General features: G+C 36.2%; 1 protein-coding gene across 7 annotated transcripts in view; it reads right to left on the bottom strand.

Annotated features, from left to right (window-relative positions):
* Positions 1-13,772, bottom strand: part of R3HDM1 (R3H domain containing 1) — a 217,470-nt gene that overhangs the window by 29,728 nt on the left and 173,970 nt on the right. The window lies entirely within an intron of this gene.

Below are 13,772 nucleotides of genomic sequence, written 5' to 3'. Positions count from 1 at the left end.
CCAGAAGTTATAGGTACTTATCTTCCTGACCCTAGAACCCTAAACTGTGGGCTTCTGGAACCTCTCACTCCTGAGATATCTCTCCTGATTTTTATCTGCCAATACATGCATATGGTACCAGTCCATTTTGTGCCTCTGCCCCTCCTACCAGTCTCAATGTAGGTTCTTCTTTAATTCCATAGTTGTAAGACTTCCTTCCATTCAGCTCGATTCCTGGTGGTTCTGAATAATGATGGTTCTGCAGTTTAGTTGTAATTTTGATGTGCTTGGGCATGGTGAGCACTGCTTACTTATGCAGCCATCTTGATGGGAAGACCTGGCTTTTATTGTTTCTAAAAGCAGTTGGCTGCCATTATTTTTGGTTCTCTATAATGTGTCTTTTCTGTGGCTGCTCTTATGATTTTCTCTTTACACTTTCTTGAAAAGTTTTTCTCATGTTTCTTTTGCTTGAGTTTGTTGAATGTTTTGGGTTCACTGGTTTATAATTGTCATCAAATTTTGAAAAATTTCCACTATTATTTATTTTTCCCTCATTTCCTCTATTTTAAAGATGTCAATTATACACCTATTAGGCCTGTTGAAGAGCAATGAAGCTCCATTTTTTTCTAGTCCTTTTTCCCCGTCTGAATTTCATATATTAGAATTGTTTCTAATTCTAATTCATAGTCTGATTCAAATGACTGTTTTTTCCTATCATTATTGACCTTAGCTTTCTACTTCTTTGCATACTTGATAATTTTTTATTGGATGGTAGGCATCCTTGTTGAGTAAGCATTAGATATTCATGTAATTTTTCAAACAATAGTTCTGAGCTTTATTCTGGGCCACAGTTACCTGGAAACAATTTAATCCCTTTGGTCCAAGCTTTTCATAGGCAGGACCAAAGTGGCCTTTAATCTAGGGCTAATTTCTCCCCAATACTGGGACAATATTCTTTTAAGTTCTCTACTTAATGCCTTGTGCATTACAACACTTTGGCTGGTAGGAATATAAACTATTCCTTTCCTTGAGTGAGTTCCAGAGATTCTCCTGCCTTTCCTTTTGAGTGATTCTGTTCCTGGCCTCGCATAGTTTTTAAACATACACTTGGTCAGCCCCGAGACTCAAAGTCTCTCTGTAGATCTCCATAGCTCTCTTTGTTGCTCTCTTGTCTTCAGTAGTCTGCCCTGTAAACTGCAGCCACCTTGGCTTCCTTAAACTCCTAACTCCAAGCCCTTGACTTAGAGAGAGGCTCTGCCTGGGTTCTGCTTCCCTGAGTTGTAGCTAAAAAAACTCTCTCTAGGTAGCAAACTGAGATAATAAAACTGTTTTCCCTTGTTCAGGCTTTATATTCCTTCACTGCCTAATGAAAACTGTTGTTTCATGTTTTGTTTTTTTTTTTGGGTGGGGGGGTGGAGTGGTTTAAGTTATATAGAAGGATAAATCCAGTCCCTATTACTCTGTCTTGGCTGGAAATGAAGGTCAAGAGAGTATAGATTATTAAGATACTTCCCTCAACATGCCTCATATTGTCCCCAACGTCAGTTAGTAAAATTAAAATATCAGCACAATCCCAAGTCACAGAAATTATTCATAAAATAAATACAGAAAATATGCCAGAAAGACTTCTAAAACAAACCTCCTCTGCTTCCTAAACTTGGCTCTATCTCAGAGAATTGCTTGTTATCTAGGTTACCTATGGCCTGGAGAAATATCAAGTAAAATGATAAGCCACTCATGATCTTGGGCTGTAAATAGTCACTGTGGATTTTCAGTAACAATTTACACAGTTTAAAAAATTTACTTGAGAAAGAAAGCTGTAAAAATCTAATGGATAGACCTGCCTGCTATAGCTCGGTGAATTGAGCATGACCTGCGAACCAAAGGGTCACCGGTTCGACTCCCAGTCAGGGCACATGCCTGGGTTGTGGGCCAGGTCCCTAGTGGGGGCCATGTGAGAAGCAACCACACATTGATGTTTTTCTCCCTCTCTTTCTCTCCCTACCCCTCTAAAAAAATCAATAAATAAAAATCTTGAAAAAAATCTAATGGATAATTCAAGATTAGGCACGGTAGTATAAAAGATTTAATTTTTTCCCTTATATTTTAAAAATGTATTTTATTATCTGAATTTCTCTTTTATACAAGTTCTTTCCCTTCTATGTTTCAAAACAGCACTACCTATTTTTGAATATTCTTCCTCTTTTTTCCACAAGACATCATGAACTGTCTATAAACTTGCAATTTAGTTCTTAGAGTTCTTTAATCTACTACATGCTATATCGAAGGTTACAAACGACCTCTTCTTATTACATCCAATGTACCTCCCCACTCCCCTTAATGGTCTTCCTCCTCCCCAGCAACATCTGACTGCTAATCTTTGAAATCTCCTTGTTTGTTGGCTTCCATAACCCCTTTCCCTACACTGTCAACTTTCATTTCAGACCATTTCCTTTTGGTCTTTTTTTGCTGTCTAATAATTATGCAGTATAGGAATTGGCAAACTGACCATTAGGCCAATTAGAGCCTACTGTCTACTTTTGAATGCCCTGCAAGCTAAGAATGGTTTTTACAGATAAACATTTGCAATCAATTTGATGACAAAGAATACTAACTTGGAACTAATTAAATGAAATGTTACTGCCAACTAAAGTTGGCACTCAAATTCTATTCTTCTCATTAGTATATCAGTATTTTTTAAAAAATATGTTCAATAATTATATTTTGAATTTTGTCAATAAAAATGTTTGGAAGTATTTTCTCTCTTATTACAGAAATATCTAAAATAGTATCTATTTTTATACCTTTGTCTATAAAGCCTAAAACATTTCCTGTGTGGCCTATTAGAGAAAGTTTGCTGACCTTAGATCTAGTAGGTATTTTAAAGTAAACAACATCCAAATTATAAGAACACTAATATCCAATCCCAACACTCTATTGTTGCTAGTAGAACATTAAGATTATCTCAAATTATTCTTTAATCCCTATTCACACAATCACTAAATATTCATTTCTTTCAAAGTGCCTCTCACATGTTATCTTCTTTCTTTCAAGTGTTTTATTTATTTTTTAAAATTTTAATTCTTGTTCAAGTGCAGTTTTCTGCCTTTTTACCCCCCATCCCAACCCATCCCCCCAGCCCTTCCCCACCTCCCTCCTGTTTCCACCCCCCCTTTGTTATTGTCCATGTGTCCTTTATACTTGTTCCTGCAAATGTTATCTCCTTTTGATTGTCATCACCATGGTAGAGGATGGTCCTGCCACTTGATGATTATATTCTGACACCCTTCTGCCTGTGGTCCTGCCAAATGAAATTTATCTCAATGACTGCTACTAAATTCATTTCTTTAAAAGATAAACTTTATCACATCCATTTCATACTTTAGAAACCACAATTATTTCCTATTAAGAGTTTAAAATACAAATTCTTTACCTGACCTCTTACTCAAGCTGATATCTCTCTATTCCAACCTATCAGGGAAAATTCAGATATGTTGCAGAAAGACATTCAAAGATGATGCTTCATGAAAAAAATTCATAAAGAGAATTAAAACTTTCATAAAAATAATTCCACATATGCACAAAAATTCATCAACACAAATAAAAACATTCCTAATCCCTCTAGTTCAAAAATAAAAACACCAACCCTTCATTCCCAAACCACAACTCTTTCACGTATCTACTTAAAAAAGTAGTAAAAGTATTAGAAAAATATACACCATATTCTAAACAGTGATTATTTTGGTGAATAGTAATTGCCTTGCACAAGGGGCAATGGGTAAGGTAGAATTTTAATACTTTATTCCATGTATTTTATATGGTTTAATTTTTAAACCAGAGCTTATGAATGAAATTTAAAAAGTATAGAAGATAGAATGTTATAGAAGACATGATTCACATGTTATGTGTACACTGAAAAATGAATTGAGTCAAGTGCACCAAAATTTAACAGTGATTATTTCTGGGTGATGAGATTATAGATGATCTATCTGCCTTTTCACACTTTTTTACATTTTGAAATTTTTCATATTTTTAAATTTTCTATAATGACTGTGCCATATGTATAACCACAAAGATCCAACCAAGTTAAATGGAGAAGAGATTGTTTTAATAGCAAAACACAAATGTAGGAGAAATATTTTGAGTATTTTCAACAACAGAAACTGAGAAAGACTGAAGAAGAGCCATAAGTATGATCAGCTTACTTAGGCATAAAATGAAGATCTTTTGGCATGAAATATCACTCCCCCTAATTCTTTCTTTTTAAAAGATTTATTTTTTAGAAAGAGGGGAAAGGAGGAAGAGAGGGGGAGAGATACATCCACATCAAGAGAAACCTCTCGAATGCTCCAGACAGGGGACCTCTTGATTCAGCTGGCACTCAACCCACTGAGCTGCATGAGCCAGGGCTTCCCCTTATTCTTTAAAGTTATCTACTTAAATATTATTTCAATCTAAAGTATTAATATTGGGGGGACCACTTTGCAAAGCACATGATTATCTAACCACTATGCCATACATCTGAAACTAATACAGAATACTGAATGTAAACTGTAGTTGGAAAAAAATAAAATAAATTAAAAAATAAAAATAAAGTATTACTATCACTCATTTTTAGTGAGTTCATGAGACATGAAGTGGCTATAGCATACACCTCTTCCTTTCACATTTAATATTGTTTTTGTCAATACAACTTAATTTACTAATTAATTTTGCCGATAAATACATGCCTACAAAAATAATAAAAAGTGGTTATATCCAATGAACATAAAATGAATGTTCTAAAAGGCAATGTTTTAGCACCCAAAGGAACTTTCTAGGACAGGTGTTAACAACTTCCTTTTTAATAATAACAGATGGGAAACTTCACTAAAAGGCAAGGTTCAATTTGAGACTTTGTTCTTGACAATTATTTCCAAGGATGGCTGAGGGAAGCAAACTGAAAATGCAAAAGCAGAAGTTTAGGAGAAATTTAATGAATCCAAGATAGTTCCAGAAGTAGATAAAGGGGACACTGTAGGAATACTAGGATACAAAATTGAGAAAAACAGACTGTGGGGAGGAAAAAGGGAAAAGAATTAAAAGTAGACTTTCTTATTCATTATTCCATATTCTGTGAAACACTGTTGAGAGAGTTCTAAAAAATAATGGTTAGTCTTTTTAAGTTTCTTCTATGTATGCTAGCCCTTTGATAGTATAGATCAAAGACTTTGAGTTTCAAGATAAAAATGGGAAAATGAAGCATAAAATAGGAGAAAAAACCCACTAAAACAACAGCAGTTTGAAGATATTATCCAACTAATTTGCCAAGTTTGAAGACTACAGGAATAAAGTTAATTTTCTCTCCACACTAAAAACTGTGGAGAAATCCCCTGATTTGCTGTAGGACTAGCTTGTCTAACTAGTACGTGTACAGCTTGCTTAAAGTGGCAGGTCACGTGACTCATACTAGGCTATGCTAAATCTTTACAGTACACACAAAAATGTAATCTAATCCAAATATAAGTTGCCAATAATTGAGAGATTGGCCCTAAAGCAAAAATATTTCAAATTTATGTTTCCGAATATGGAGCCTCTGCAAGGAAATAAGATTGCAAAGCAATTCAAACTACAAAAGATATTTTTCAAAACAAAGTCACATTTAGTGTTCTAAAGAAATCTTATTTCTTATAATCTGGTAGTTGAGTAAAGGCTATTACAGTCCATTTAGTGAAAACAGAAGAGTGTTTGGATCAAGACCCTATAGCTTAGTGTTTAAGATATACCTGCCATCTAAAAAACTGAAATTTATTACACTTGTTGGTATGGAGTCATACACAGTTTTATCTTGGGACACTTGGGCTTGGATGAAAATTTCTAATAAAGACAAAGACATTATGACTTCATTATGAATGTGTAAAATATTACTGGGTTAGGGCTACACATGCACAGTTGAAATCTATGGACGAAAACAAGAGGGTTGGGTTAGGGTAGGTCAATGGGTCTTCATGCTTTCATACTTGTTGCCTGAAGAATCAACTGGACAACTTTAAAAAATAATGTTTAGGCTTAAGATCAGGCCTGGACTGATACAGAGAATTATGACTGGTATGTTTAAAGAGCTCTACAGGTGAATCTAATACGCTGCCAAAATGGGCATCACTGGTAGATATATTAATAAGGAAGATTGCTAGAAATCAGAAAGAAGAGTTCAGGCCTTCCAGTTAAATTCTATGGTTATTCTGTGTCATAGTTGCTATACATAAAGGAAAAATAAATACATATTCCTATCCTTTTCAGAACACTGTAAAAGACAATGTTCGAGAAATATAAAAACTTGGGGTAAGAAAATTTTACAAGAAAGGTTTTATTTAACTTCCTGTAATAAAAACACCAGTTCAGCCTTGGCTAGCTAGCTCAGATGGTTAGAGCACTGTCCGGATATGACAAGGTTGCGGTTGGGGCACAAACAAGAAACAACCAATGAATGCATAAACAAGTGAAACAACAAAGCGATGCTTCTCTTTCTCCTTCCCTCACTCTAAAAAAAGTCAATAAATAAAATTTAAAGCAAGCAAACAAACAAACAAACAAACCATCAGTTTAGTAGGAACCGAAGATGGAGACCAAGTAGACAGGGCTCAAACTATAATGCTAATGTTATAAACCATGTGGTTAGCAAACTATCTAGTACCTAGACATATCTTATTCCTTACTAGTTTCAAATTATCCCTTCCTTATATTCATTTTGCATGAGATTCTAATGGTTTCACATGCATACATTTAGCCTGCCATAAAAACTGTAGCTCCCTAAGGACAAGGACTATGTCCCATCTTTCTTTCATACCTAAATATATTTTAATATGCAAATTCTTGTGGCAATGAGTCTTTTGAATTGGTGCAAAAAGCAAACACTTAAGTGTTCTGACAAATAAAGGCTACAGACTTGTCAAATTTTATATATTTTTCCACTTGAACATCATGGTTAGTAAGATTTAGTGGGCTTTAACAGTGGATATGAACTAAATCTCTATAACAATATGAACTCATTATTGGTGCATTCTGCATACCTTTTGGTGCCTAACAAAGTATTAGGCACAAAATTCAGTTTATTCTCCTTATGCATAACAGATATGTTCTATAAAGCGAGGTGAACACTGAATAAGCAAATACTGAGTCACAATATTTTTGTCAACTGATCATGTCCTAACATACATACTCTATAAAACACACTGCAACCTTCTTATTTTGAGGAAAACTAGACAGAATTTCAGCATTATGCTTGGGGGTCATTTTAAGCAGAGAGATTACCAAATAATAGTAAAAAAATGAAAAACTTGTGGCACTGAATAGACTGTGAAAAAGACACTTGTTTGTAGAATGAAAGCTGAATTAAGGAGGCAGAGTAGTCAACTTGTTTGATCTCAGCTGAGAATGTGCAAGCCAGGTGACTCATTTTTTTTGTTGTCTGTGCATGTTTGTGAAAGGCTGAGAAAGTGCTTGTAAATACCTATTTTGGTGTTACAAATACATTTCAGTGAATAGGCAAATTCATTAATACAATCCAGGATGAGAATCAACCAACATACACATTTTACTTTGTGTAACTCAGAGATAATATAATACAATCCCCAAAAGAAAGTGTCATTGAAGAAGTGTTGGTTTGGAATACCAAAAAAGAACAAAGAGGTAGATTATGGCTACAAAGAACACACAACTAAATCAGAAAAAAATGTTACAGTACAGAAATTCACATTTTACTATATAGTCTACCTGGGAATGACATCCCCCCCCCCCCAAAAAAAAATATTTGCAGCCTTAAAGACAAACTAGGGATATTCCACAGTTTCTTCAAGCTTTCTTATTTGCTTTTCCAGGAACTGTCTATCCATCACAATAATCTGGAATGGAGCTGCGAAGCAGGTAAGCACTAAGGGCATGTGAACTGATAAAACTGATATGACAAACTCCTCAAAGATACCACAATCTCTTTTCATAGTAGAGCCTTCCAGGATCTGACTCATAGCCTTTCTTTAAAAACAAAAAAAAACAAAACAAAAAAACCCACAAACCGCACCCCCCCAAAAAAAACCCCTGAGCGCTGATAACTCCAATAACTGATTTAAAGCCACTACATTGACAATAACAGCAAGGAATGAGACCATAAGTTTAGTTTGATCCTCAGCCTATGATAGTTCAACTTACGATTTTTTTTATTTTACCATGGTGCAAAAGAGATAAGCATTCAGTAGAAACTGTACTTCAAATTCTGAATTTTTATCTTTTCCTAGGCTAGTGATATGCTGTACGATACTCTCTTTGATGCTGGGCAGTGGTGGTGAGCCATAGTTCCAGTTAGGCACATGATCAAAAGGGTAAATAACTAGCCCTGGCTGGCGTAGCTCAGTGGATTGAACGTGGGCTGGGAACCAAAGTGACCCAGGTTCAATTCCCAGCCAGGGTACATTCCTGGGTTGCAGGCCATAACCCCCGGCAACAGCACATTGATGTCTCTCTCTCTCCCTCTCCCTCTCCCTCTCCCTCTCCCTCTCCCTCTCCCTCTCTCTCTCTCTCCCTTCCCTCCCTAAAAATAAATAAATAAAATCATAAAAAAAAAGAGGGTAAATAACTGACATTCTGCAGTGTATTTGCTGGGTTGGGTGATTTTGCCCAACTGTAGGCTAATGTGAGTTTAAGGTAGGCTAGGCTAAGGTATGATGTTTGGTAGGTTAGGTATATTAAAATCATTTTTGACTTACGATATTTTTAACTTAGGATGGATTTTTCAGACTATAACCCCATCATAAGTCAAAAAGCATCTATAAATGGAAATAACCCTAACATGCTCCAAAATACTGTGGGAACACAATATAATCACTGATACTCAAGATTAGAGTTCTGAATCAGCAATAAGTAATTTAACTATTTTTAGTGTACTCTACTTTGTCCCATCAGTAGATGAGTGGATAAAACAAGTATGGGACATTTACACAATGGAGTACTACTTGAAAGTTTTACCCTTTTCGACAGTATGGATGGACCTGGAGAACATTATGCTAACTGAAATAAGCCAGTCAGAGAAAGACTAAGACCCTATGATTTACACATATGTGGAATTTAATGAACTCAACTAACAAGGAAAATGGGGACAGACTCATTAGATGGAGCGTAGGATGACAGCTAGGAGTAGTGGGAGAGGTTAGGGAGTGGAGGAATTGAGCAAAAAGGAAAAGGGACTCCTGGACATGGACCATAGTGTGGTAATTGCTGTGGGCAGAGGAGCAGAAGAGGATTAAATAATAATGGGAAAAATATAATAAAGATAAGACAAAATAAAACAAAAGAGCATAGGCAAGTATATACATATTTTAGAACATGGAATTTCCATACCCAATGTATAGACATGTAATCACTCACACCAGTCCTGTGAGGTACTATTCCTACTTTACAAATAAGAAAACCAAAGTGCAAAAAGACTAACTTACCTAAAGTCACACAGGCTTGAAGTCAGGTTTTGTGTTTCCAAAGCTGTGTTCTTAATAACCACATCATTCCATATAATTATTGTGTAATGGCACAAGATTCACTTATCTAAAAAAGTAGCTACCTTAGACCCTCTCATGGCCTTATATCAGATCAGTGAGATTCCATGAGGAAGAGCCTCAAGGAACATGGCATACATTTTGGCTTCTGATAAAATGACATAACAACCAATCGGGCATGCTCTTATAAGTACAGTGTAGTAATAAAAACAAATGTAAACTGGCAGAAAAAAACTACTATATCAGTAATAAAACTAAATTTGAATGGACTAAATTCTTTCACTATATACCAATACCATAACCATATATGTAAACATATACAACCATATAAAAAAACAAGTTTTAGACTAATTTATATGTAAAATTATTTATAAACTCCATTTCATGTGTTTGTGCTAATTAATCTTGCTCATGTTTTCGTACCCATATCTATGTTAGTATATAATTAGGTGCAGAGAAAAGTCCAAAAGGATACAAACTAGGATAGAAACATGGGTTACACAACCTGTGTGTGGATGTGAAATTATACAAGTGGAAGGGATGGGGTGGGGAGAGGTTAGAACAGAAGCTGCCTGTACAATATCAACTCATATGTAGAATTATGTTTCTAAAGAAATTAGAGGAACCCTGGCTGGTGTGGGTCAGGTCCCTAGCTAGGGGTGTGTGAGAGGCAACCAACCGATATATCTATCACACACTCATGTTTCTCTCCCTCTTTTTTCTTCCCATTCCCTCCCTATAAACAAATGAACAAACAAACAAACAGACAGACAAACAAACAAAGAAACCCACCCCACAACACAATGTTTTAGACTAGTACTTAGTCATCTGCTATTCACAATATATTAATAAAGGAAAAATGCAAAATGATGTCTATTTCATTAGAACCTACCCTACCAATTCCAATATATGTGTATTTATATGTGCATGTTTGTATGAACAGCAAACCAATACAAACAGAATGCATACCAGCTTATGAGCACTTGTGACCTGGAGGTGGGAGCAGAGTGGCAATGTGACAGTTTGCTTTCCTTTTACACATCTTTATACTGATTGCTCCACTTCTGTCAGCAAGGATAATTTATTTTGTAATTAAAATATCTAATAAAAAACTTAAAAAGTATATAGAAGTTACAGAAGCAGTAACATTAAGGGCAATAATATAATATATAAATGGGAATTAATTACATACATGTACAGACACATATGTGCAAGTTGGCCTCTGCTGTTAAAGAAGTGTTTTCATTCAGTATGGATTTAGCAGGCTTCTATCTCAGCCAGGCCTGTTCTAGGTGTGCAAATATTCATACAAACCTCTTCTCTGCATGTAAATACACTGGAAAGTGTAAAATAAAATATAATTTATATAAGCTAGCACATCTAGACTTACAAAGGGATGGTCTGTATATATTAATACTTAGATGGCAATTTAATGATCCGATTAATAATAAATGCCAACAGTTGACCTTTAAGTGGAAATTTGAATATTATGGTAATTTGTTTATTAATACTACCAAGAACTAGAAATAAAAATTTCTGTAAAGAATGCTATTATAGAGATTCAGACTGAAGGCCAAGATGGAGGCATAGGGAGATGTGCTTTGCTTCTTTGCACAACCAAAAGAAGAACAACACATTTAAAACTACAAATCAACCAGAAAGGCCAAAAAAACCTGAACTGTATGGAAGTCTGACAACCAAGGAGTTAAAGAAGAACCATCCACCCAGGTGGGTAGGAGTGGTGGAGACAGGTAGCCAGGTCAGAGAAGACAATAGGCAAGGCAGCGAACCAGGTGGGTATTGAGGTGGCTGGTGGACCTGTTAGCCCCACATTTGTGTGAGGATAAACTGGGAAGTACACCTGGGGAGAGAGAGAGACTGAGCAACCCAGGGTTCCAGTACAGGGAAATAATCTCAAAACCTCTGGCAGTAAAAACCTCTGGGGGTTGCAGTGGCAGGAGAAACTCCCAGCCTCATAGAGAATCTGTTGGAGAGACCCACAGGGTCCTAGAATGTACACAAACCCACCCACCCGTGAACCAGCAACAGAAGCAATTCACTTGCAGGTAGTGGGGGAAGTGACTGACAGCATGGGGAGAGCCAGACAAGCAACAATGTTCCCTCTCTGACCCCTCCCCCACATACAGAGCCACAATGCAGAGAAGTGGGTTGGCCTACCCTGGTGAAAACCTAAGGCTCTGCCCCTTACAATGTAACAGGTGCCTTGAGAAGAAGAAAAATGGCCCAAATGAAAGACAGATCAACACTCCAGAAAAAGAGCTAAGTGACAAGGACCTAGACAACCTATCAGATGCAGAGTCCAAAACACCAGTAATCAGGATGCTCACAGAAATGACTGAGTACTGCCACAAAGTAAAGGAAGAAGTGAAGGCTATGCAAAGTGAAATAAAGCAAACTATACAGGGAACCAATAGTGAAGGGAAGAAAACTGGGACTCAGATCAAGGATTTGGACCAGAAGGAAGGAATAAATATTCAACTGGAACAGAGTGAGGAAACAAGAATTCAAAAAATGAGGAGAGGCTTAGGAACCCCTGGCACAACTTTAAACATTCCAACATCCAAATCACAGCGGTGCCAGAAGGAGAAGAGGCACAGCAAGAAACTGAAAACTTATTTGAACAAATAATGAAGGAAAACTTCCCCAATATGGTAAAAGAAACAGACATGGAAGTCCAGGATGCTCAGAGAGGCCCAAAAAAGTTGGATCCAAGGAGGAAGGACCAAGACACAGGGATATAGGGGAGAAAAAAAATGGGACAATTATAATAACATAATCAATAAAATATACTTAAAAACAGAATGCTATTATATTTTGAGAAGAGTCAGTAGTTAACACAGATGTTTTTTTACCCAAAGGGGTCCTTATTTAGTTCTGTGTATGACTTGATTTCCTAGCAAATAAGTAGTCTAAAAGGTAGATTACAAGTCTGACAGATACACATTCCTGCTTTATATGCAACACATCCTATTTCTAACATTGGTAATCTAATTGGAATACATCAATGCCAGTTTGTTACATGGTAACCAATCATTATTGTCAATTCATAGCTAGCTTATTTCAAATATATCTGCCTTATCTAGGTCATGGTCCTGAACTGAATAATTTCAAACACTGTTCCACAAGATTCAGGTTGAAGGTTGTTGGGGAATCTCAGTTATTTTTTAATTACTGTGCTTCTAAGCAACTCCTCAGGCCAAGAATAGGTCTCTAATTTTTTTTTTTTGAAAAACAGGCCCAGGGGCTAAAAATACGTGTGGTTCATTCAAAGTGTAGTCATTAGTGTCTACTTGATAGCTTCTGGATTCTGCCATCATGCTTAAAACAAGACCAAAAACAAAGGTCGGTAGAGAATTGTGCTTTCACCTCCACACATACTACTAGGTCCAGGTCCCTCAGAAGTCAGGTAGTCAAGATCTTTTTTGCTTCAAGGAACTGATAATAGAATAAACATTTTATATAGATTCTGATAGGCTTTGTCTCCTGCCTTCATGGAAGCCCTTCCACCATGCCTGTAGGCTACAGAAGTAACGTATTCAAACAGGTGTCTTTTGGTCTCTGTAGTAAATAATACCTATTTCTCTCAGCCTCTGCTCTACAAAGGCTGAGAGAAATAGGTATCTCATAATTTTCTCTCAAATAAATGAAAGGTTACACTTTGCCTCAAAGAGCAAATAATTCAGCAATTTTTGCAATATCCATTTTATGTGTTTTAGCATAGAATTCTGCCTGTAGTTGACAATTTAGAAACTGAATTGACATTATAGACCTCAAACTTAATAAATCAGAAAAAGAGGCTCCGGTTGAGAGCATTTTCTCCCTATTAATAGAACTCAAACTTACACAACAACTGCAAAATCTAATGTAGTGTACATTTCTATTTTTATTGTGTAACAACTTTACCTCAAAAGACATGGGGCTCATCACAACATAAAACTGCAAAGCTGCCTGTAAGTTTCACAAACAACCTGTTGTTTAAAGAACCTGTGTCTTCAATCTGTGGCAGCCAAAGAGCTATGTGAATTCCTCTAGTGTATGTATTTCTGACAACACATAAAATGAGAGCCAAGTCCCCATTTCCTAAGCAGATTCAATGAAGCAAGTATGTCAATCCCCTCTTCACCCCTAAATACCACCTGTAGCCATAACTGAGTATTACCTCTTAGCAGAAACTATAACTAAGGACCCCTTCTTAGTGTGAGCACTGAGGCCCCTCTGGCAACCTTACAGGGATGTCATGAGAATAAATGA

The sequence above is a fragment of the Phyllostomus hastatus genome, unplaced genomic scaffold (assembly GCF_019186645.2).
Source record: "Phyllostomus hastatus isolate PE091 unplaced genomic scaffold, TTU_PhHast_1.1 phas_scaffold_60, whole genome shotgun sequence".
NCBI classification, from domain to species: Eukaryota; Metazoa; Chordata; class Mammalia; order Chiroptera; family Phyllostomidae; genus Phyllostomus; species Phyllostomus hastatus.
Note: the sequence above shows the minus strand (reverse complement) of the source record. Positions and strands in the feature narration are given on the sequence as shown.